Source organism: Neovison vison, chromosome 8, assembly GCF_020171115.1.
Source record: "Neovison vison isolate M4711 chromosome 8, ASM_NN_V1, whole genome shotgun sequence".
Classification (NCBI taxonomy): domain Eukaryota; kingdom Metazoa; phylum Chordata; class Mammalia; order Carnivora; family Mustelidae; genus Neogale; species Neogale vison.
The window spans coordinates 117,882,367-117,906,454 of record NC_058098.1 but is presented as its reverse complement, the minus strand read 5'-3'; the positions used below and the strand labels follow the sequence as shown (position 1 = coordinate 117,906,454).

General features: G+C 44.2%; 1 protein-coding gene across 6 annotated transcripts in view; it reads right to left on the bottom strand.

Annotated features, from left to right (window-relative positions):
* The window catches only part of VIT (vitrin), a 99,785-nt gene extending 80,854 nt beyond the window's left edge, over positions 1–18,931 (bottom strand). For 5 of the 6 annotated variants that reach the window (XM_044261772.1, XM_044261770.1, XM_044261771.1 and 2 more), the window contains exon 1: positions 18,699–18,931. The gene's annotated coding sequence lies outside the window, so the exon portion shown is untranslated. Of the gene's footprint in view, positions 1–8,814; positions 8,965–18,698 lie in introns of those variants that run through there. The other variant, XM_044261773.1, reaches the window with a different exon arrangement.
* Between the last annotated feature and the right edge of the window lie 5,157 nt (positions 18,932–24,088).

The following is a 24,088-nucleotide window of genomic DNA, read 5'->3' as shown; positions in this document are numbered from 1 at the left end:
AAGCAGAGGGAAGATGGATTGCAGAGAGAAATGCTTGCAGATCTGTCTTACAGCTTTAGAAGACATAAAGTATCTGATCTTTCCATGCTGGGATGGGTGGATAAAAACAAACAGGATTCCAGGAAACACTCTAACCCTGGAGGAATTATCACCCAAATGCTGACTCGCTCCTGATGGAACAGGACCAGAATCACTCTGATTTCTTGGAATCAGAATGTTTTCAGACCTCTTTCTCACCACTTCAGTTTCTGTCCTAGCTTGGTCTAGTTTCTCATGCCTTGAAACAGAGAGGTGCCTTTTAAAATGTGTGTAAAAAAATTCAAACCCTCTCTTAACCATTACAGAGGCTGGGGATAAGGACGGCCACCACCCCCTGTTAAGCACTTGCTGCAGACCATCCTGTGACACGAAGCTGTGGCATGCGCAGGAATGCTACAGCCCTACATTCCCACGTGTTCATTGGGGTTTGAACAGAAACAAAATAATCAGAGTTTTCCAAAAACTTGTGTTACTGATTGGTTGAATTTATGGCTTGTGCCATGAGCTGTAAATATAGAGTCCCGAATATGAAGTACTGTTGAGGCAAATGAGACTTGATTGTGAGATAAAAAGACATATCGATGCAAGTAGAGTAGCCAGCCAATTTAATTCAGTCCTTTTTTTTTTGCCCAGAGTTAGAAAAGAGCAAGTTGGTAATAAATAATAACATCACCTTATATTTATATGATTCTTCAGGGTTTTTGTTCTCCCATTATTTTATTGGGATAAAATATACAAATGTAAAATGTACTATCTAAACCACTTTTTAAGAGTACATTTCAACAGGATTAAATACACTCTTAATGTGACATCATCGGCGCCATCCATTTCTAGAACTTTTTGTCTCGTAAAACTGAAATTCCACACATATTAAATAAAAACTCCCCATTTCCCCTATCTCCCAAGCTCCTGGCAACCACCAGGCTGCATTCTGCCTCTAGGATTTTGACTCCTCTAAGTACTTCATTTAAGTGGAATCAAAGAGTATTTGGTTTTTTGTGACTGGCCCAGGTCAAATAGAATAATGTTTTCAGGGCTCATCCATGTTGTAGCATATGTCAGAGTTTCTTTCTTTTTAAGACTGAATAATATTGCATTGCATATATAAACCATAGTTTACTTATCTGTTCATCTGCTGATGAACTCTTGGTTTGTGTCTACATTTTAGTTATTGTGAAAAATGTCGCTATAAACATGGATGTACAAATCTCTCTGAGACCCTGCTTTCTTTATTATTTTATTTAAAGATTTCATTTAGTTATTTGATAGAGAGATGCAGCGAAAGCGGGAACACGAGCAGAGGGACCAGCAGAGGGAGAGGGAGAAGCAGGCTTCCTGCCAAGCAGGGAGCCCAGTGTGGGGCTCAATCCCAGGACCCTGGGATCATGACCTGAGCCAAAGGCAGACGCTTAATGACAGCCACCCAGGTGCCCCGAGACCCTGCTTTCAATTCTTTTGTGATTATTATACCTCAGAGGGAAATCACTGGATTGTATGGTAGCTTTTTTTTTAGTTTTTTGAGGAAACAGTGTACTGTTTTCAGAACGGCTGTGCCATTTTGCATTCCCACTAACAATGCTCAAGGCTTCCAGCACCAGAGTCTCACCAACACCTCCTATTTTCTGTCTCTTTTGGTAGTTGTCATTCTAACAGGTGTGGAGTGGCATCTCATCGCGGTTTTGATGTGCATTTCCCCCATAATTAGTGATGTTGAACATCTTTTTGAGTGCTTATTGGCTACTTGTTATTCTTTGGAAAAGGTCTATTCTAGTCCCTTGCCTAGTTTCAAATTATGCTGTTTTCTTGTTGAATTTAAGGGTTACCTATACTTTTTGGATATTAATCTCTTACCACATATGATTTGCAAATATTTTCTCCCATTTTTTTGTACTTTGTTTGCAGGGTCTTGGATGCACAAAATTTTTAAATTTTCCTGAAGACTCATGTGTCTATTTTTCTTTTGTTGTCTATGCCCCTTGGGTGTCATATCTAAAAAGTCACTGTCCACCCCAATGTCATACAGCATTTGTCCTTTGTTTTCTTCTAAGAGTTTTTTAGCTTTGGGTCTTACATTTAGATCTTTGATCCATTTGAGTTAGTACTTGTTTATGGTGTTAGGTAAGTGTCCAACTTTATTCTTTTGCATATGGATATCCTCTTCTCCCAGCACTATTTGTTGAAGAGAATAACTTTTCCCTATTGAATGGTCTTGGCACTCGTCAAAAATCATTTGACCATAACATAAGGGTTAATTTCTGGCTCTCCATTCTATTCCATTGGTATATATGTCTACCTCTATGCCAGACTCACACTACTTCGATTACTATAGCTTTTTAGTAAGTTTTCTAACAGGAATTGTGCCTCTTCCAGCTTGCCTCTTCTTTTTAAAGACTGTTTTGGCCAATTGGTGTCCCTTGAGGTTCCATATAAATTTTTGGATGGGTTTTTCAATTTCTGCAGAAAACATCATTGGGATTTTGATAGGTACTGTGTTGAATCTGTAGGTTGCTTTTGGTAGTATTAAGATCTTAACAATATGAAGTCTTCCAATTTATGACTATGGAATACATTTCTATTTATTTATGCCTTCTTTAGTTTCTTTCAGCAATGTTCTGTAGTTTTCATGGTACAAGTCTTTAATCTCCTTGGTTAAATTAATTCCCAAGTATTTTATTCTTTTTGATGCTATTGTAAATGGAATTGTTGTCTTCATTTCCTTTTTAGATTGTTGTTCATGTATAGAGATGCAACTGAGTTTTTTGTGTTGATTTTGTATCCTACTACTTGACTGAATTAATTTATTTATTCTAACAACTTTTTTCCCCCATTTGAACAGTTTTGTTGTGGAATCTTCAGGATTTTCTACATATAAGGTCATATCCGGAAACAGAGATAATTTTACTTCCTCCTTCTATTTTGGGTATCTTTTATTTACCTCTTTTGCCTAATTCCTCTGGCTAGAACTTCCAGTGCTCTATTGAATAGCAGTGGAGAGAACAGGTAGGCATCCTTGCCTTGCTTCTGATCTTAAAGGAGAAGCTTTCTGTCTTTCACTTTTGAGCCTGAGGTTTGCTGTGAGATTTCGTATATGGCTTCTTCTTATGTTCAAGTGGTTGCCTTCTATTCCTAGTTTGTTGAGTGTTTTTATCATGGAAGGATGTTACATTTTGCCAAATGCTTTTTCTGTATCAGGTGAGGTGATCATGTGTTTGTTTTTTCCCCTTTATTCTATTAGCATGGTGTATTACATCATCGATTTTTGTGTATGTTCAAACATTGTGGCACTGCAGGAATAAATCCCATTTGGTCATGTTGTATAATTATTTTAATATGCTGCTGAATTCAACTTGCTAGTATTTTACAGAAGATTTTTACGTCAATATTTATAAGAGATATTGTATTGATAGGGGACACTATAATTTTCTTGTAGTGCCTTTGTCTGATTTGGTATCTTGGGTAATGCTGCCCTCATAGGATGACTTATCTGCATTTGGGTAGAAATGTTTGAGAAGGTTTGGTGTTAGTTCTTCTTTAAGTGTTCAGTGGAATTCACCAGAGAAACCATCAGACCCAGGGCTTTTTATTGTCAGGAGATTTTTGATTACTGATTCAATCTCCTTACTAGTTACGGGTCTATTCAGAGTTTGCATTTCTTCACAGTCTTGGTAGGCTTTGTGTTTCTAGAATTTGTCCACTTCAGCTAGATTATCCAATTTGTTGGCATACAATTGTCCATAGTACTCTCCTATAATTTTTTTATTTTAATAACCATGCAGTGATTGCTTTAGAGAATGAAAATTGGGTAAGTAGTGATCAAAGACAGAAGTGAGTCTGATGGTTTTGTTCTATTTCAATCTTACTCTGTGCACTTATGTTAATAAGTCAGAATTAATAGAATAACTTTTTTTGAAGATTGAACATTGATAATGTTGATATCAAATAAGAAGCTACAATAATCTCCTAGCCTACTCCTTGCTGTCTGCTCTCTGGGCACCAGGTCACCCTTCCCTCCCGCTGGGAGGACTGACTTCCTAAAGCATGGGTTAGATTGTCCATTCACCGTCTCAGACTCCTTCTTCACAGTCCACTCATCCTATTCAGAACAGAGCCTGAATTCCTTGGTGAGCCATCACGGACTCTTCCTGAAATGGCCCCACTTCCATCTCAAACCATCACACTGCAGCTCTTTCCTGTAATCCTCTCCTTGGACCCACAGCACACCTGGGGTCCGAGAAGGGTCTTTGTCTACATGCAGCACCTCCGTGTCTTGTCCCGGACCCTTACTATTGCCCTTTCTGGAATACCTTCCCACTCCTCATCTGCTTCTCACAAGCCTATCCAGCCTATCTGAGGTTCAGCTCATGGGCCACCTCTTCCTTATAAATCTCTGCCATCTCCTAAATTCAAAATTCATCTTCATTCATGAATCCATTTCATCACTCAAAAAAAGTTGTGTGTCTGCTCTGTGCTAGGCAGAGAGGATCACAGGGCAGGTCCACTCACCAAGTTGCCTGGAGGCTTCTAGAAGGAGTCTGAGGCACCTTCATCATAACTAACACTGATGGAGCTCATACTGAATGTCAGGGATATTCATTTGATCTTTACAATAACCCGATGGGGTGGGGGTTCCTTCCTGCCTTAATTTTAGAGGTGGAAATGTAGGGGCATGCGGAGGGTGGGTACTTGGCTTCAGGTCACATGGCTGGGAAGAAGGGGAACTGGACTTCAAATTGGGCTTCCTGAGCCCAGAGCCTTGCCTTTATAGTTCACCATTTGCTATAGCTGTTGCATAATAACCAAGGGCACTTCCCTCATCTGTTCTGATGTAATTGGTCTGGGTTGGTATCGATATTGTTTTAAAGCTCCCCAGGTGTCTCCCCTGTGCAGCCAGAGTTGAAGATTTTTGTTGAAAAGCAAACAGTGGTGGCAAAAGAGGAGGATGGGCAAATAGGCGTGAGGCGTGGGCATCGGAAGGGTCTTGAATTAGTTGAACTGGCAGGTTGAAACACAATGAGTGGTGAGGGAAGGACACGACCCAGGGGACGGAGCAGCTTCAGAAACTGGGAGCTGCTCTGAGAGGCCAGGAGAGGAATCAGCCTGTTGAGAGGAAAGAAGGGGCCATGTTGGCCTTGAATGTCACGCCTAAAGAATGTGCAATTGATCCTTTAGGCAATAGGGAGACATGGAAGACTTAAAAATTATTTTTGCATTCATCATTTTTAATAAGCCCCCTAGAGGTTTACTTGAGCCCCTCACTTGCAGAAAATCAGCCCTAGTGGGCGTGTAAGATTTATGCAATGCTGATGTTTGCCTGATCTATGACTCTACAAGGGGGAGCACCTAACAATATTCTTTGTCCACAAGGCAGAAAGAGCCAGTGTCCATCTGGAAACATTTAATAGTTATGAGAGGCTTGGGCTGTATTTCCAAAATGCCAAAAATCCCCTGAGGACTGACATCTCTGAACGGGGAGAGGCCACATCTGCAACCTTGCTTGGCCATCTCTGCCTGATGTAAAGCCTCGGCCGCTTGTCAGTGGATGTGGGTTGATCTAGCGAGATCCTAGGAGGGGCCTTTACCATGTGGAGGTGGCCTCCATCTGTATACAAATCTTCACACAGATCGTATTCCTCTGGACTGGGCCTGAAACACTGCATTTGCTGTTGCCATGACACCAGCAGCCACTATTACAATCCCCCAGGATTTTGTGAAGGAGAGGGAGAAAGAGAAAAGGAGGGAGCCAGAAAGCGTGGTGGTTTTTCTTTCTTTCCTTATTTTCCTTCTCTTTCCAATTCCTTCCTTCTTTTATCTTTTTGGTTGAAGATTTGTTTATTTATTTTAGAGAGGGTGGGAGGGCACAGGGAAGAGAGAGAATCTTAAGCAGGCTCCACGCCCAGCGCAGGGCACAAGGCAGGGCTCCATCTCATGACCCTGAGATCACCCACAACCCCAGCCAAAATCAAGAGTCGGACGCTTCACCGGCTGAGCCTTCTTTTATCTTAAAGAAACACCAAGAGAAAAGGGCAAGCTGAATAGTGAGGGAGGCAGGGGCAATTTTGCCTTTTCTCCATGATGGTTCTGAAGAATGTACTAGGCTGCTTGCAGATATGCTCTCCATCAGCCTGTGTGGACCGGACGCTGTTGGCTACCTAAGAAGAGCGGCTGCTTCCCCACTTCCTCTTACCCAACACAGCCCCAATTTGATAAAAAGAATAAATACACACAGATGATTCAGAGGAAGCTGCTCCATCCCAGTTCCTGGGGTGGCTCCTGATTCCATGTCTAAGCTAAGGTTTATTTATGTACATTCTCCCCCCTTGCTGGGGATTGCCTCAGAACCTCAGGCTTGAGCCTATCAGCATAGCATCACTCTCCGCGTGATGGCACCTAGTTCAAAGACGGGCTGTGTCCTGTCTTGTATCAGACGCACAGAATGGAAAGACTTAGTCTTGTATTCTTCAGGGAGAGAGGTTCCCTTCCTTGTTGGTGTGCTGGCAACCATCTTGTGACCATGAGACAAGTCTGTGAGAAGCAAGTCAACACCAAAAGGTGGAAAACAGCCAAATAAGTCACAGAAAAATGGAGCTGGTGCTCCGTCTGTCTTGTGCCTGGAGGCTGGGCCCACCTCTGGACCACCTGACAGGGGAGATAATGTATTTCCCTTTTGGTTGGGCTTGCAGGGAATAAAAAAGTATTCCTGACTGCTTCCTAACTAACAGTACCTGTCTTTTTAAGTGAAGTCTGTAATAATGCCAGAATCTGTAAGGCGCTTTCTCAACAATTCTCGCGTCTGAATCACCTAAGAACCTCTTGAGGAAGTAGAATGGACATTATTCTCCCCATAATTCAGAGCAGTGAAGTGACTTGTCTAAGGCCAGATCTCTATTTTAGTCTTGAGCTCTTGTTACGACATCAAACCTCTCACGTAATTATTACTGTAAATTCCAAATAGTTCTGTGATTCATTATATACTATTATTCTAAAATAAGAACTCCACCCCTCATTTGTGTAATATTTTGCATGTTTAAATGCCTGGTGACATCTAGGACTTCAATCTCAAAAGACCTCTGAAATGAAGATCTCAAATATTATAGTCAGATGCAGAAATAACACTCACAGAAATTGTGCGGCTCAGCTGGTCTGGCAAAAAAAGATAACCTCGGCCAATCAAGACCTCCCTTGTGATTTTAGCTTCAGGAACCTGAAAGCCTTGGAAACTGTGGGAGCCAACCTGAAGGCCATATGGGCTCCTGAATAAGATGCAGAAGGTGAAGGCAGAAAGAGAGAAGAGAAAGCCGGTGGCCCTGGGAGAAGCAGGGGGAGAGGACACTTTGGTTTCTGGCCACTTCCCAGGTCCCATTTCCAGTCTGAAGGAGGTCCAGCTGGACTCCGTCTCCTGCGCATGACATAAATGTTTTTGGGTCCTTTTATTCCAGCCAGCTGGAGTTGGTTTCTATTTCCTGAAGCTTTGGTTCAAACCCTTTTCAGTTCTGTTGTTTTACTTATCTGTTTCCCTGACATGACTGGTAGGAAAATGAAAACAGTTAAAATGAAAAGGACATCTGGGACTGCCTGTCCGTTGGTAGCACCAAGCAGGGGTCTGAGAGGCTGGGTCCAACTCGGGAGCGAGGCTCCGGGAAGAGGTGTGACAGAGAATTCCATAAGCCGTGGCAACCCCTGAGAATGAGGAACACAGCCCGCACACCTGGAATGCTCTGGGAGGCAAACAGGGGAGTGGGTGACCTTGAAACTCTGCCATCAGAATGTCGCTGTGGAGTTTCCTGTATGTTGATGACCGTGGTTCACAAGTGATCACAAAATCATAAGTGATTTTGCTCCCTCCCCTGAAGTCTTGGCGACGTTTGAAGACATTTTTGGTTGTCGTAATCTGGGTGGGGCCTCTACCTCTAAGTGGATAGAAGCCAGGATGCTGCGAAACGTCCTGCAGGGCACAGGGCAGCCCCACCACAAAGAACTCATTATCCAGCATGACAGGGGAGAAACTGATTTGTGAGAATGTTTTTCCCCCAGTGTATTCCTAAGAACATTATGCTTACTGATGTAAGTAACCTAGGAATTCCCAACCTAGGAATTTTCCATCAATATAGGGGAATTTTTTTTTTTTTTAATAACTAAGATGTGAATACCTGAGGATCACTTTCTCCAGGACCACATTTTTTTTTTTTTTCCAGGACCACTTTTGATCATCATGTACAATCAAGTCCAATCCTAAAGCAGCGATGTTGACTGGTGGGCAGTGGGTGGGTGAGGGAGGTCGTCCCCGTGTTCCATGACTGAGCTGTGCCGAGGCCGTGAGCCTCATCGATCCATGTGGCATGGTTCGACATGTCAGAACACCAAAAAGGGAAAGCCTTTTTTGGTGTGCATATCTCAGACCATCATTTTGTACCTCGTTAAGAACCTGACATATGGTAATGCTTACCACATCCACAGAGCCCGCGACCAATAGTGATTTCTAGCGAGCCTGCAAACAGTAATTACGTCTCTGAAGTGGTAGTTTAGATCTTATATTGCCAGTAGGAAAAAAACACTAGTTTGCAGGCATGCCCCCAAATGAGCTCTAAAGAACTCCTTCCGAGAGTTATTTATCCTGCGTAATGGAAGGGCAGTCAGTCTGGGGGAAGGGTTGAGGACCTCAGTAAAAGACGAGGCGGACCATGACCGCGCCTCTCAGTTACTCTGGAAACCGTGCGCCTTTAAAAGACTCTCATGGAGTTTTGGAAGAGAATCTCCTCTCATCAGAAGGGTCTTTACCTAATGTGTTTGACACTGTGGAGTCGTCCTGCCGCCTCCCACTGGGTTTTCTCCCTCGGGCTTTGAGGTTTGTGGTTGCCAAGGGGCCATCCAGTGTGAGTTTGGAGCTGTGCGTCTGGAACCATCCAGCTGCGATCCCCAGAGCCCCGACTGGCCCGAACACTCTGTGCTTTTTGGTCGGACTTCAATCCTGAGGCACAAAAAAAAACATCTTGGGCTCTCACACAGCCTTCCAGCTGAGGTGGGAAGGGAGAGGAGGGTGGGTCTGTAAGGTCTATAGCATCTTCCCGTTGGCCTCTTGGTAACAAGGGGTTCGTCCCAGGTGACAGGGTCCCAGTGGTCCCCATGCTGGGGAGAGGCCAGTGCAGGGCTGTGGGTCAAAGCACATTCTTGAATCCCAGCAACCATAGGTTCAGCGGGGGACGGGGAGGCAGGGATGGTGTAAGGGGAGGTGGGGCAGTCCCTAAGGCTGAGCCATTGAAGGAATGGAGGATTAAGTCCCCGCAGTCGGCGGGAACCAGCAGAAGGAGTCATTTTTGAATCAGGAGACCCGGGTCTCTGAAGGGAGCCATGTAGCATCAGGCTCCAAGAATGCCCTCCAGACCATCCTCCGCGCTGCCGGAGCCTTCCAGCTCTCTTTCCAGTCTCTTCTGACAATTTAGGCCCTGCTGTCCAGTGGCCTATTACATGAGATGGGATTGTCTCTTTGTTCTTCATGGAAAGACTTGGAAGTGTGGAGTCCCCTCCGATACCAACAGCTTCATTCATTGAGCACTTTCCATACGCTTCCCTCGGCACAGGGCCCATCTTGTTTCACTATCATGGCGAGCCTACAGGCCAGCTACAATGATGCCCATTTCTCAGAGCAGGAAATCGAGGTTTAGAGAATTTAGTGAGCTGTCCAAGGGTGGGATGAACAGGGAGCAGCTCCAGAACTCCACCCCAGGCCTCGCATTTAACCCAACTGACTGCCCCATTCTACCACGCTCCAGGATGGATTCACCTTCCTTTTCGCCCTGACACATATTCTGAGGCTTTTTGAAATACTCTGTTGACAGTAGTTGAGAGGCTCGCTTGGAAATACAGACGTTGTATGATAGTTGTGTGATACAGTTGTCTTGGCTGTAAAGTCAGGAGATTTTTTTGGGGGTCCTATCTGGGCCTGAACTCGAATATAGCTTTCTCTCTCACATAAATGTTATTCAGGGTAAAGTGATGCCCCAGGCCTATTTTTAAGTTTAACCAGGCATAACACACCCATCTAAATAAACATTGGAGTGTATTGTAATTGACTGTGGAATGAGATGTTAAAATGGGAGGATGTTTTGTCTTAGCTTCAGCTGAGACTCCAGGAGAACTCCTTCCACGTTCCCGAGTAGTCTCCCTGATGGTCCTCTCATGACTGTGTGTCCCCCGGTTCCCCTCCTGCATCTGGGGAGAGGGACAAGGAGGGAAAACACCAATAACTTTTCCTAAAACAATTCCTGCTGTCCTGTCTCCAGCTTCCCTCTTGGCTCCTCCAACCATGGTGTGGTCTAGAGGGAGGCAGTCAGCCAGGCATCCCGGCTCTCGCTCACTATCTTTGGAAGTCCAGTTTGGATGCCCAGTAGCCCCATTTGAGATGACTGACTGGTTGTGTCTCTTGGTCTTGGGTGCACAGTGGCCTGTGTCTGGCTCACGATTTAAACATCTACAGGAGAGGAAAGAGCTTGTGGCAAACCAGCCGCTGTGTGAGCATCAGCCTGGGGTCACTTCAGGTCCTGCCCAAGCCAGGTGCACAGAGGGCTGAGGAGGCCACAGCAGGAGGCACAGGAGAAAGAGTGGTGGGTGTTCAGAGGCTGAGCAAGGAACCCCGTAAACCTCCAGCCAGAGCTATGTAACAGCACCCGGAGTTCCCAACAAATGGGCAGCTTCTCCAAACCCACAGAGGTGCCCCACATGAACAAGAAACCCCTGCAGGTGCCGGCCAAGCCCAAGGAACCCAGGGGGCCAGCTTATGACAGTATCTGCTTACAAGGTCCTTCTGTCCCCTTACCTTTCCTCTCTGTACCCACTTCAACTCTGGACATGAAGATACTGTTGTTAGCGGCCAAGAGGAGGAGCGGGAGAGGCACAGAGCAGAGAAACGTCCCGCTCCCTTCCCCACAGCAGCAGTCAGGCCCCGGGGGCTGGGTGAAACTTGAAACTGTGACCGCCATTGTTCAGTTTTTAAGCATTACTTAAGGGTTACATTCATATTAATGATGAAGCTGATTGTTTTGGGAATGTGATGTGGACAAGGTCTTTTTAAAAATTCTGAGTGTGGCCTGAAATATTAGGGGACCTACTCAGATTTCATCCAGGGCAGAGGCAAGAGTGGCATGTGAAGTGTGTGAGTGGGAAATGGGCGGCTCCTGGGGGATCTCGAGGAACATCTGGATAGTGCTCCCCATGTCGACTTGTCCAAGTACCTGCATATTACCTTTCTTCTTCATGCTGCTCTTCCCAGACACTGTGGCCTGTCCAAGCCTGGTGCTACCTCAGGACCTTTGCATTTGCTCTTTTGTCTGCCCGGATTGTTCTTCCCCTAAGTATCCACATAGGTTGCTCCATGGCTTTGCTGTCGCCTCTCTCTATCTCTCTGTTTAAATGTCCATTCACCAGACACTTATCTAACGATGCCGTGCAAATCATCACTTCATCTCACTGCTCTGTCTGGCCCCCTTGGTCTATAGTCTTAGGTCTTTCACAGCCGCCCATAATACCACCAGAGCTCTCATGTGTATCTGTTTATTGTGTGCTCCCCAGATTGGCATTCTTCTAGGGGAACCAAGCCCATTTTGTTCACTCTTCTTCCTGAGCGTGTGGAATTATAATGGCACATGATGGCGGCCCAATAAATACTTGTTGTTCCTGTCGTTCAGGGTTATCTCTTCTTCCCCGAATTCCTTTTACCTTTTGGACTATAGATTCACTCACTCTATTATACAAGCAAAGCCAGTCTAGGCAAGCTGACTTGCACCTTTATTTCCAAAGCCTGTTTTCTCTGTCTGGGACACAGAGGAAGCCCGAGGACAGAATTCACTTAGCGTTGAGATGCCAGTGGCCTGATCTCTTGGAAAATATACATTGGGTTCCCCTGAAGGAATAGTTTCTCTCTCTCTCTCTCTTTTTTCTTTTTGAATCTGAGAAGAAAGAATGCAGAGTCCCTTCTCACTATAGCCTGAAGGGTGGTTTTTATGATTTTTTACCACATGTCCACACAAAACTTTAGCCTTTCTCTCACTGAAGGAAGGAATTTGAGAAATTTTTACTAGACTGTTGTCAATGTAGAGACCCTTATCGGGGAACATGGTTCTCTGAAGAAGTCTGGGTCATTAGGAAACAAGTTTCCTTCTGTGCCTTGCTGCTAACTTAGCCCTGAAGTAAAGATAAAGGACAATTTGGGGGGACTGGCTACTTCTAGGGCTTGATAATGAGGTCTGCTCCTCAGCCTCCCCCTGGGAGTCAGATCTGCCCAACACACCTGCCAAGTGTCCTTAAGTCAGGAGCTCATCTAAGAATGATGGAAATAAAACACCTTCACTCCCCTCCTTCAGGATTACTCCTGTGTCTCTACTTGCAAGAGGGAATAGTTTCTTTGGAATTTACTTGGCTTGAAAGTGATGTGTTCAAGGACGGCAAAGATTAATTTGGTGTGGTGACAGAAAAACCAGGAGCATGTGTACTCGTTGCCTGGTAGGTTAGGAACGTGAGCTTTGGAAAGAGACTGCTTGGGTTTAAGGTTGAGCTCTGTCACTTACTGGCTGTGTGACCTTGGACAACTTACTCAACTTCTCAGTGTCTCAGGAGTCAGTCTGGTTATTGAGTGGTTACAACCTACCTCACAGGGTTGTTGTTAGGATTAAATAAGTGACTTCATGAAGAGGGCTTAATCCAGTGTCTGTCACACAGTGTCTGTATGGGTGTTGGCAAATATGATTTTTTATTGTTCAGTGGTGTGAGTCATGAGTACCATCATCATCGTCATCATTTTTGTTTCCGCCCACTTGCAAATAGGGCGAGTGTAGACTCTAGTTGAATGAACTCTATGGAGTCAAGGCAACCAACTGAGTCTCTCTCAATAAGACACTGCCCAGGGTAATTGTGGCTTAATTCTGGGACTTGTTGGTGAAGGAACCACTTGGGTTTGTGATTGCCATTGACCTCAATTCTTCTAGGGCCCCAAAATGGAGCGATTCTACACCTGTGTTCCCTCCTTCTCTCTCGGAGATTTACAGGATCTTTAGCCCATTCTCATGAAAATCTTCTAGATGACTATAGGACAACTGAACCAATCAAGTGGCTGAGGAATGATAGCTAGCATTTTTAAAAAGAATTGGAAAAAGCACGTAGTGAAAGAATAGGAAGCAGAAATGAGCCTATGCCTTTTGAAAAATTGTAATACCAGGGGTGCCTGGATGGCTCAGTGGGTTAAAGCCTCTGTCTTCAGCTCAGGTCATGATGGGATAGAGCCGCGCATCGGGCTCTCTCCTCAGCAGGAACCCTGCTTTTCATCCTCTCTCTCTCTGCCTGCTTCTCTGCCTACCTGTGATCTCTGTCTGTCAAATAGATAAATAAAATCCTAATAAATAAATAAATAAATAAAATTGTAACCCCAAAATAAAACACAAACACAAAAGTAGTTCCTAAACTGAGTGTAAACCAAACTAGTGTTCCTTTTGTTCCAAGACCCGTGGCTTGTAGATTTAACTCAGAAAAGGACTTTGGCATCCCGTGATCTCAGCTCACCTTTCTCCCTCAGGATATTAGCGCTGGAATGTGGCAATGGATTTCAGCCGAGCCACAACACCTGCTGCCCGGTGCAGGCTGCCACACGACGCGTCGCTCTTACAGGTCTCAGCTCGGAGCGTCACCTGGTGCCTGCTTTGTGCCATCCCAAGGCAGCCCCAAGCACTTCAGATACACGTCTCTAAGGAGATTTCTTTACGATTTGCATTCTGTTGAAGTGGAAAAGTTTTCCACTTGATTAAAAACAAATGCTAAACCCCGTATCCACAACTGTTTGTGTAACAGGTGAGGTAACCACAGAAAAATGCAATAAACAAGACCAAAATAGTCTTTGCTCCATTGTGAAGGTGGGGCTCTGGGAATCTCCTTGGATTTGGTCCTTCACCTCCTGCAAACAGGAACTCACCTAGGTGATCTCAGACTGACTTAAATGTGTGTGTGTGTGTGTATGTTCAAATTAATTTAATTTAATTTTTTTTAAAGATTTTATTTATTTATTTGACAGACAGAGATCACAAGTAGGCAGAGAGGCAGGCAGAGAGAGAGGAGGAAGCAGGCTCCCTGCTGAGCAGAGAGCCCGATGTGGGGCTCGATCCCAGGACCCTGGGATCATGACCTGAGCCAAAGGCAGAGGCTTTAACCCACTGAGCCACCCAGGTGCCCCTGATTTAATTTAATTTTTATGCTTCAGTTCCAAAAGTTGTTTGGTTCTTTTTTATGCTGTCTGTGTCTGTTGAACTTATTTTGTTCTTGTGTTGTTTTCCTGAATCATTAAATTCTTTAGCGCTGTACTCACTTGTGAATTCTCTGTCAGGTTGCTCATGTCTCTCCATTTCTTGAGGGTCAGTTACTAGTGGTTTCTTGTGTTCCTTTGGTGACATCTTTTCTTGGTTCTTCATGATGCTCATAGCTTTGCGAAGGTGTCCAGTTACCTCTTCTAGACTTTATGGCCTGACTTCAGTGACAGAAGGTTGCTTCGGTCAGGTGACCTCACTGGTGGGTCGAGGCATGCCAGGGCAGACTGTGACCCTTGGTCTAGTGGGGCTTGCAGTGGCTCCAGGTCTAGGAAGGTGTGCTGGGGTCCCCAACATTGGCAACTGGGTAGTTCTGGGTGAGCACATTGGGGGTATCTGCAAGGGCTGTTTGTGTCTTAGTGATGCCTCAGCATCCCGAGGCTGGAGACCAGGGCAGGCGGTGGTGAGGGCCAGAGCTGGCGGTGTGCACGCAGGGGCTGCAGGGATCAGCAGCAGGGGACTGGGTGGCCGCAGGGGCCAGGTACAGACTGACCTCAGGGCAAGGGCCAGGTCCCACTGCTGTGCACTAGCAGGTGTTGCCCCTGACTGTCCTCATGCACTCCCGTGGTCGCAGGGTCTTGCCACAGGCTATGCACAGCAGTCGAGGCTGGTGATGGGAGTTGGGCCAGTGGGGTACAGGTCCGCCACTGTTGAGACTGGTTGCCGGGGAGCCCAGGGATGCTGGCCAGTGACCGGAGTTAGAGCTGGATCTGGGCTGACAGCTGGCATTGGCGTGCACTCCTGCAACTTTATTAAAAATGAGCAACCAGCACTATATCCGAAGGCCACTGCTGACGCCACACCTAACTGTGTCCTGCTCTACTGCTCCTTTCTTTACCTCTTCTCTGCACTCACAGAAGCTGCTCATTGCCACACGCACAAGGACCTGTCATACCGGTAAAAGGTAGCAGGTTCCTCGGGCAATTCTCTAGCTCACTCTCTGCATGCTCAGAGGGCCAGGATTTCCGCCACCTCTTGCAAACCACAGAGGGACCCATTCTTAGGCATTCTGTTGCTTATCATTTGCTGATTGATGAATTAGCTCACATCCTCTGGATGATGAAATGGCAACACATTTCTAATAATTACATTAATATTAGATAATTTCTCAAATCTGTTTGCTTCCTACAGGCACAGAGTTAATGTTTAAAAGTTTGAAGGATATTAAGATCGCTTTGTTTCACAGCCGATCAGATTTCTTCCTTCAAGACACATATAATAAAGAAAACATTTGCTAACGTTTGGGTGCTGACATTGTACCAAGCACCAATAGGAGTTTTTTGCCACAACCCTATGAGGTAGGCACTAATAACAGACACCTTTTACAGGTGAGAAAACCGAGGCCCAAGAAAGTTTAGTAACTTGCCAAAGTTAACACATTTAAGAAGGGGTGGATCTGGGGTGCCTGGGTGGCTCAGTGGGTTAAGCCTCTGCCTTCGGCTAAGGTCATGATCCCAGGGTCCTGGGGTTGAGCCCTGTGTCAGGCTATCTGCTGCTTTCCCCTCTCTCTCTGCCTGCCTGCTTCTCTGCCTACTTGTGATCTCTGTCAGATAAATAAATAAAATCTTTTAAAAAAAAGTTGGGGGGGGGCGGCAGATCCTTCTGTTGGACTCCCAGAGTATCTATACAGTGCAAGGCCTTGGCCTTGGCCTTGGATGGAAGGCCTTAAGTTCAGATATTTGATTATCTCCACATGAGGGTTCACAGATAGTCATAGAAATACACCAGAAAACTGAAAGTAGTCTGTTATACAATGTAGACCACACTGTCCTTAGTAACATATATAGGTAACATATATAGTAATATATATAATAATACAGTAATATGATATATAACATGTATATACATATCTATACCATTGTTTACATTTATATAATATGCAGTTATGCTACATTTCATTTATTTAAAAATTTTTTAAAGATTTTATTTACTTATTTGATAGAGATCACAAGTGGGCAGAGAAGCAGGCAGAGAGAGAAGGGGAAGCAGGCTCCCCGCTGAGCAGAGAGCCCGATGCGGGGCTCGATCCCAGGACCCTGGGACCATGACCTGAGCCAAAGGCAGAGGCTTTAACCCACTGAGCCACCCAGGCACCCCAACATTTCATTTTCATATATATCAAAAAGTTATTAGGTAAATATAAATATTTTAAATATACCACAGGGTTTGGAGCCTCTTTACTTTGTAATGTACAGAGGCCTGTCACTTCTTGATATTGGAGAGGTCCCAGTGCACGGGACCATAGCGTTAGGAGGGAAACTTAGAGACTACCTTGGCCAACTTCCTGTTTCCCATGTGAGGAAATGGGGACACAGAGATGTGGAGTATCTTCCCCAAGGTCACACAGCTAGAATACCCTTCTACTGAGAGAGCACGTGCTGCCGGCACTCCCTGGCTTCTGCTTCCAAGGAAGCAAGGAGGTAAGTTACGCATGTGGCCACAGGTAATATCCCGGAGGCCACGAAACATTTATTTTGAGACCAGTGACTCCTTTCAGTGTAATCTGGTTTTGAATAAGGGGCCCGGGCCAGATAACATGTCTGTAGAACTTGACAGGTTTCAAAACCCTATTGGAGCTGGGAATCAACATTGAACCTCGTGACCACCATGGGAGGGGTGCAGGCAGGCATTGCGATTTCTCCTTTTCGGATGGGGAAGCAAGTCAGGAAATGTTGCACCCCTTTCCCAGGGTGACCCAGCCAGGCAGTAAGAACCAGTACTGTACGATAGGACCGCAAGCTCGCAGTGCGCTACCCCTACGGCTTTCCTGCGTGCCTGTACGTCAGGCAGGAACCACAGGTGAGAACAGCACAAGAATTTCTGTTTTCCCGATGTTGTTCATAAGCCATTTTAAACCCAGGGCCTTTTTTTTTTTTTTCCCTGAAAGAAACTATCTTCCTGTAATCAGGAACTTGGCCAAAGAGATAACTAGATCTTCTAAATGATATCCCTGGAGATAGTGCCATTTAAAGATAGATCCTAAGCATTTCCAATGTACTTTAGGTGTTTCCTTTCCAGGATGAGGTGTAAGATATATTTAAATCAAGCTTAGTCTGGGAAACCGGCACATTGCAATTAAAAATGCAGCCCTTTAGTCTCTCAATTCTCTGTCTAAAGCCCTTTTACAAAAGAGGGTATTTTAATTCAATAAATAAAAGACAGACGCGTCCAGCTTTCCTACCGGAGGAGGCGTAGCCACCACTGGCAGCTAACACACATAAGAGAGAAAATACACAAACAAATAGTGTTTGATCTTGCTTCGCTGCAGGCTGTTTTCATCTTTCAAGAGACGGAGGGAAAAACAACCTCAGAACTTTACCACCAAAACTTCCAAATTTATTGCCATGCAACGTAATGGCAAAATGCTATTTTCTTAGCGCTCACATTTTTTGAATAACCTCCACGGCCAAGAATGCCTGGTTTTATTTTTACAATAAGCCCAAAGAAAATCTGGAATTCTGCTCTCGATCTGAGGACGGCAAAGATGCCTGGGTTTTTGGGAACAAACCATTGAGTCTAACTATTCAATCTTATCCTCTCTGTTTAACCTGGGCTTGAGGCATGTATTTCGTGTTTATGCTGGTTTGACACCAATCATGCTTAAAAGAGATTTTGTACTCTGTTTCCCTGGGCAAAGTCGAGCTACAATAGTAGACTTAACAATACCAGCCCTTTCTCGGGCTTATCGGTTAAAGAAGCATTCAGCCTAAGAAAACACTTCCAGTATAAACAAGATACAGAATTGTATAACTAGCCATATTCCACCCAGATCTGAGTAGAGAGAAGTTCAGATCCACACTAAAATAATTTCTCTTCACTTAGCATCAATGTGTCCATTTCTCATACTGTTTTTCATATATTGTTGGAAGCAATTTGTTACGTTGTTATCATATTCCATAGAGGAAGCAAGGTACAAAAAAGGACAGTGTAACAAAGAGACTCATGTCATACTTTCTAACTTGTTTTAACCGTAATAACATTGGTTTAAAAATACAGTGAAAGATCTTGTTCTAATCTTATCGCAGCACAATTCATTTATAGTTGACCTAATATATATAATTAATATTATATATAATAATATATAATATGATCTATATATATATATATAATATGGTCTATAGTTAATCATAATATTAGTCGTTTACAAGGATGTCAACTCCCCCCACCCCCTCCCAATTCTCCTGAGACTAAAATTTGTACAGAATGATTACTTGGTCAAGGTATGTATTGCCGTTTCTTCATGACAAATACATTTTAAGGTTTTATAATAAGGAATGGAAAGCAAAATATCTACATAGCTTAGTAATTCATCAGACATACCTTGTTTGAAGAGAGCAATTTTTTTTTCAAAAATTTTCCACCACACAGAATGGATATCCTTTTTTCCTTAAGCTTTTCTGCATCACAAATCCCATCGAAATTATTCTAAAGAAGAAACAAGGAGAGGTCCAAGCAACTTTTCTCTTTTCTCAGAGGAGCTAATCAAACATTCCCATCAACCTCTCAGCACTTTGAAAAGCACATTTTAGCCACACACACACACACACACACACACACACACTCACACTCACACACTGCTTCTCACGCTGGTTTTAGTGCTGAATTAGGCGGTCCTCTTTCAAATTTCCACTCCCACTTGCTTTTCTTTGGGGTAAGGATTTCTAAATATTCTTTTCTAGCCTAAAGCACACATTTTCAGTAAGCAAATTCTATAATTAGAAATTCTAAAAAGTGGAAGAGAAGTGCCTCGACAAAATGGGAAATAAAACATATACTTTAAAAAGGACTTACATGGGGCAATTAAATTTTCTTTCTTTTTCAAATGCCAGTGAACAGCTGATTAAACTGCATAAGGAAGGAACGCGGCGCCAATACCACCACGCTGGTTCCACTGGGCTCTCACTCTTAGAGTTGAAAGTACTTACTTTTCCTACATAGTAATGCTATTTTTTGGTTAACTGGCTTCGGTCCTTTCTGTGTTTTGGCAAGCTTAATGAATGACTGTAGTCCGTACTGCCAGTAACAGGACACAAGATAATAATAGTGGGAAACAAAACCTGACTCACGTTTCAAAAAACTAATGGTGATTCATGTCTTAAGTGAAATCTGCCGATGTTAGTTATTATTGGTGTCATCAATTAAATGGAGGGGATTCAGACTCAAAACATCCATGTGCAGGAGCATTTCGCACCATTAAAAAAAAACACAGGACACTCCTTGAGAGTCAAAAGCATGTCAGTAGGACCGAGCATCTCCTCTTCTCTCCAGCAGGGCGGGAGGCAGCACAGAGCCCTTCCTCCTCCTGCTGGGGATTGTGCACTCCCGCAGCCCGAAGCAGACTCCTCACTCCCAGAGGCCCTATCTGTGGGCACGGACATTGCTCCTTATTTAAGATTAAGGCTATAACACTATCTAACTTGCCCCCCTCCATTTGGTTCTGCATTTAAATTATTTTAGTCCTGTTTCTTCCTTCACAAAACCCTGAGCCTAAGACCATTTTTAGTAAAGGTGGTGTTGCCCATACGGAGGACGTCTGATTCCACCGTCAGGGGGTCAGGGAAGGTTCAGATGAAATATACCCCCAAACCGAATTCATAATGATAATAGTAATAATAATTACCATTTATTGAATACTTACTTTTGCTAGGAATGGTGATAACCCTCTACGTATATCACCTCATTTAATACTTAGAAGAACCTGGAGAGGCCAGTGCTATTATTCCCATTCCTCCGATAAGAGAACTGAGGCTCAAAGAGATAGTAACTTTTCAGGGTCACCCAGACAGAAAGGTAACAGCTGGGATTCAAATTCAGGGCTGTGGGATTCAGAGGCAACTGTGCTATTAGCTTCTATATTTCTTTGGAGCTTCTTCTCTTTCACTAATTTGTTTTCTTGTGGTAAATAAGGCAGAAATCAAATGCAAATGTATGGAAACGCAAATAAAGAGATGCTCAAAGAGAAACACAAGTTAAAAGCAATAATGTGCGGTGATGAAACTTTTGGAACTACAGTAGTCACTGTAGTGACTCATCTCATCTGTGGGGGACATAGTGCAAGACCCCGAGTGGATGCCTGAAACTGACAGTAGTACCGAATCTTATACATACTATGTTTTTTCCTATATAGACATACCTATGATAAATTTCAATTTAGAAATTAAGCACAATGGAGTGCCTGGGTAGCTCAGTGGGTTAAGCCTCTGCCTTTGGCTCAAGTCATGATCTCAGGGTCCTGGGATGGAGTGCCGCATCAGGCTCTCTGCTCGGCAGGGAGCCTTCTTCCTCCTCTCGCTCTCTGCCTGCCTCTCTGCCTACTTGTGATCTCTCTCTGTCAAATAAATAAATAAAATCTTTAAAAAAAGAAAGAAATTAAGCACAGTAAGAGACTAACAACAATAACAAATAATAAAATAGGACAATAACAATATACTGTAATAAAGGTCCTATGAATGTGATTACTCTCTCTCAGAGTATCTTACAGTACTGTATTCTTCTTGTGATTGTCCAAGACAGTACACAGTGCCTGCACAGAGCGAGGTGACAGACAGAAGCACTGTGCATAGTGTTGGGCTACTGTTGACCCTTTGGTGATTCATCAGAAGGATCATCTGCTTCCAGCCCAGGCTGACTGTGGCTAAGAGAAACTGCGGATAAGGGAGACTACTGTCGATACGGATGTTTGTACATTATAAAGGCAATTAATGCTAGTGCATTAGTGAACCTTACTAACCATCTAAAATGGTTACACTAGCAAATGTTTTGTTGTTTATGTTTCATAATGAAAAGAGAGGAAGAGAAATTCTGTTTTTTTTTTTTAATTTTTTTAAGATTTATTTATTTATTAGAGAGAGACTGCACAGAGGGTAGGGGCAGAGGGACAGAGAAGCTCTGCACTGAGCACAGAGCCCTGACTCAGGGCTCAATCTCACAACCCTGAGATCATGACCTGAGCCTGAGCCAAAGCCAAAGCCAAGAGATGGATGCTCAACTGACTATGCCCCCCAGGGACCCCTAGAAATTCCCTTTTTAAAAAATGTAAATGGAGGGACATCTGGGTGGCTTGGTCAGTTAAGCATCTGCCTTCCCAGATCATGATCCTGGGATCCTGGGATCGAGCCCCACATTGGACTCCCTGCTCAGCAGAGAGCCTGCTTCTTCTACTGCCTGCTGCCACCCCCTGCTTGTGCTCTCTCTCTTCTCTCTCTCTCTGTTAAATGAATAAATAAAATCTTTTAAAAAGTTTTCTTAAAGTAATGAAATATTACCTTATTTTCATCAGATTGACAAAAATGAGAAAGCTAGAAAATGGCTATGGTAGACATGTGGTGGCCCCAAGAGGCTGCTGAGGGTGTAGGCAAAGGTGACCATTCTAGAGAGCCATCAAAGTACTTAGTCACAGTACATGCGTGCCCAGGGACTCGGGAACTCAGTGTGTCGGACATAGTCCTCAGTGAGCTTCTTGCACAGGGCCATGAGAATTCTGTCCCTGGAGAACTAAGGAGTTAAGTATGGGAAATGCACAATATGAAATAGGCAATAGGGCACCTGGGTGGCTCAGTCGGTTCAATGTCTGTCTTTGGCTCAGGTCATGATCTCAGGGTCCTGGGATCGAGTCCTGCATTGGGCTCCCTGTTCAGCAGGGAGTCTGCTTCTCCCTCTCCCTCTGCCACTCTGCTTACTTGTACTCTCTCTCTCTCTCTCTCTCTGTGTCTGTCAAGTAAATAAATAAAATCTTAAAAAAAAATTTATGCAGCAGCTAGAAGCAAAGGACTACCTGTGGGGCTTGAGCATGGATTCCCCAGACCAGATCACCTCAGTCTGCCTGTTGGTCCCAGCACCTGACATTTGACAAGTAACTTAACCTGTTTCTTAGTTTCTCCATCTGTAAATGGGAAAAATAATAAAACCTATATTGCAGAGTTATGACAATTAAAGGAATTAATATTTGTAAAGTTCTTGGAACCTTACCTCATGTGAGGCAAATATGATATTAGTGTTTTTTAAATAAGTACAATGTATATCCAATACTGCTGGGTATTGTTAGGGTCTTAAGACAACAGCCGCTTACCGGCTCACAGTTCTGTGGGTCGGAAGTCCCGGCGTGGCCTGACTGGGTTCTTGGCTCAGGGTCTCAAGAGGCTGAAATCAAAACATCCCCTGGACTGGGCTGTCACCTAGACTCCGGGAGAGAGAATGCACCTTGAGCTGGCTCAGGTGGTTGGCGGAATTCAGCCCTTCAGAGCAGTGGATCGTTGGCTGTCAGCCAGGGGCTGTTCTAAACTCCCGAGGCCATTGTCCCCTCCCCACCCTGTTACCCCACAGGTGCCTCCGTGTTTGTGCCCGTCAGGGCATGCTGTATCCTTTTCACGCTTGGCTTCTCTCTGACTTTCTCTTCTGCAACAAACCGGAGGAAACTGCTTTTACTGGGACTCTGTGAGGAGTTTAGGCCCACTGGGATGATCTTCTTATCTTAATGTCAACTGATTAGTAACTCTAATTACACCTATAATGTTGCTCCGCCCGGAACACAACATAATCGTGCCCCAGGGGCCAAGATCATGGGCCATCTTAGAACTCTGCCTACCCCAGTTACTGGTTTTAAAAACATTCCTTTGAGGGAAAGTGAGAAGCAGAATGAGAAACATAATACAATATTGAAACGGTTAATTTTATGTGTCAATTGTGTGCGTCTAACTTGTTGACGGTGGATCCTAGATTTCTCAGCCTCCATGTTATCTAATTCCTTAGAGTGAATCTCTCTCTCTCTCTCCCATCTTGGTTCTGTTTCTCTGGAGAGCCCAGACTATTACAAATGCAATTATGAATATTAAAATGATGCACATAAAACAACAACACACATTTTGCAAGGAACACTTATCAGTGAATGTATACTCAGCAGACCCAGGGTGCTTCCGAGCCTTGTCCTAGCCGTTCCTGATGGCTTCTCTTGGATAGCCGCATGGATCACGCGCTTGCCTTCTTCACCGCTTTGCTCACATGTCAGATCCTGAGTGAGACCCTGCTTGGACTCCCTGTTTGAAATGGCCCCCACCCGCCAGCAATTCCTCTTCCTCTCCTCTGCTTTCTTTTTCTCATATTGCATTTAAACAATATTTACTATTTAATTTTTCATTGTGCACCCTCTGCTAGAATGGAGGCTCTGGGAAGGCAAAGGTTTTTATCTGTTTCGGTCACTGACCTATTCCTCCTAGCTCTTTGAACTGACATGTGATAGTTATATGGTGCGTATTAGTTAAGTGGTTATAAATACGTTAGAATGCTTGCCTGGGGGGAACAGGAATGAGAATGGGGAATTGGAATTAAATGGAATAAAAAAAACATTGTCGCAGATGTCCCGGTGTCTGGCGTGGACCAGCGATGATGGTGCTGAGAATTGACTGCACCCTCCACACCCAAGGCCGGCAGGAGCCATGCCCGAGCAAAGGTCAAGCTGGGAGCCCCAGGGAAATCTCTGAAGCTCTTTAATGAAAATGCAATCACAGCTTCCTGGTAAATGGCTTTGAGCTTGCTACATGGCATAAACTAAACTTGTAGATCGTCCCCAGTTGAGAACTGAATTGGTGATGTTTGGTCTTTCCTGATTTACTGCTTGAGATTCTGTTTCGCTTATAAATCACCTACAGATGCTTGAAAGCATCAATTCTTTCCTAAATAACTGTTTGCTACTACGTAAACGTAGTGTCCCGGTC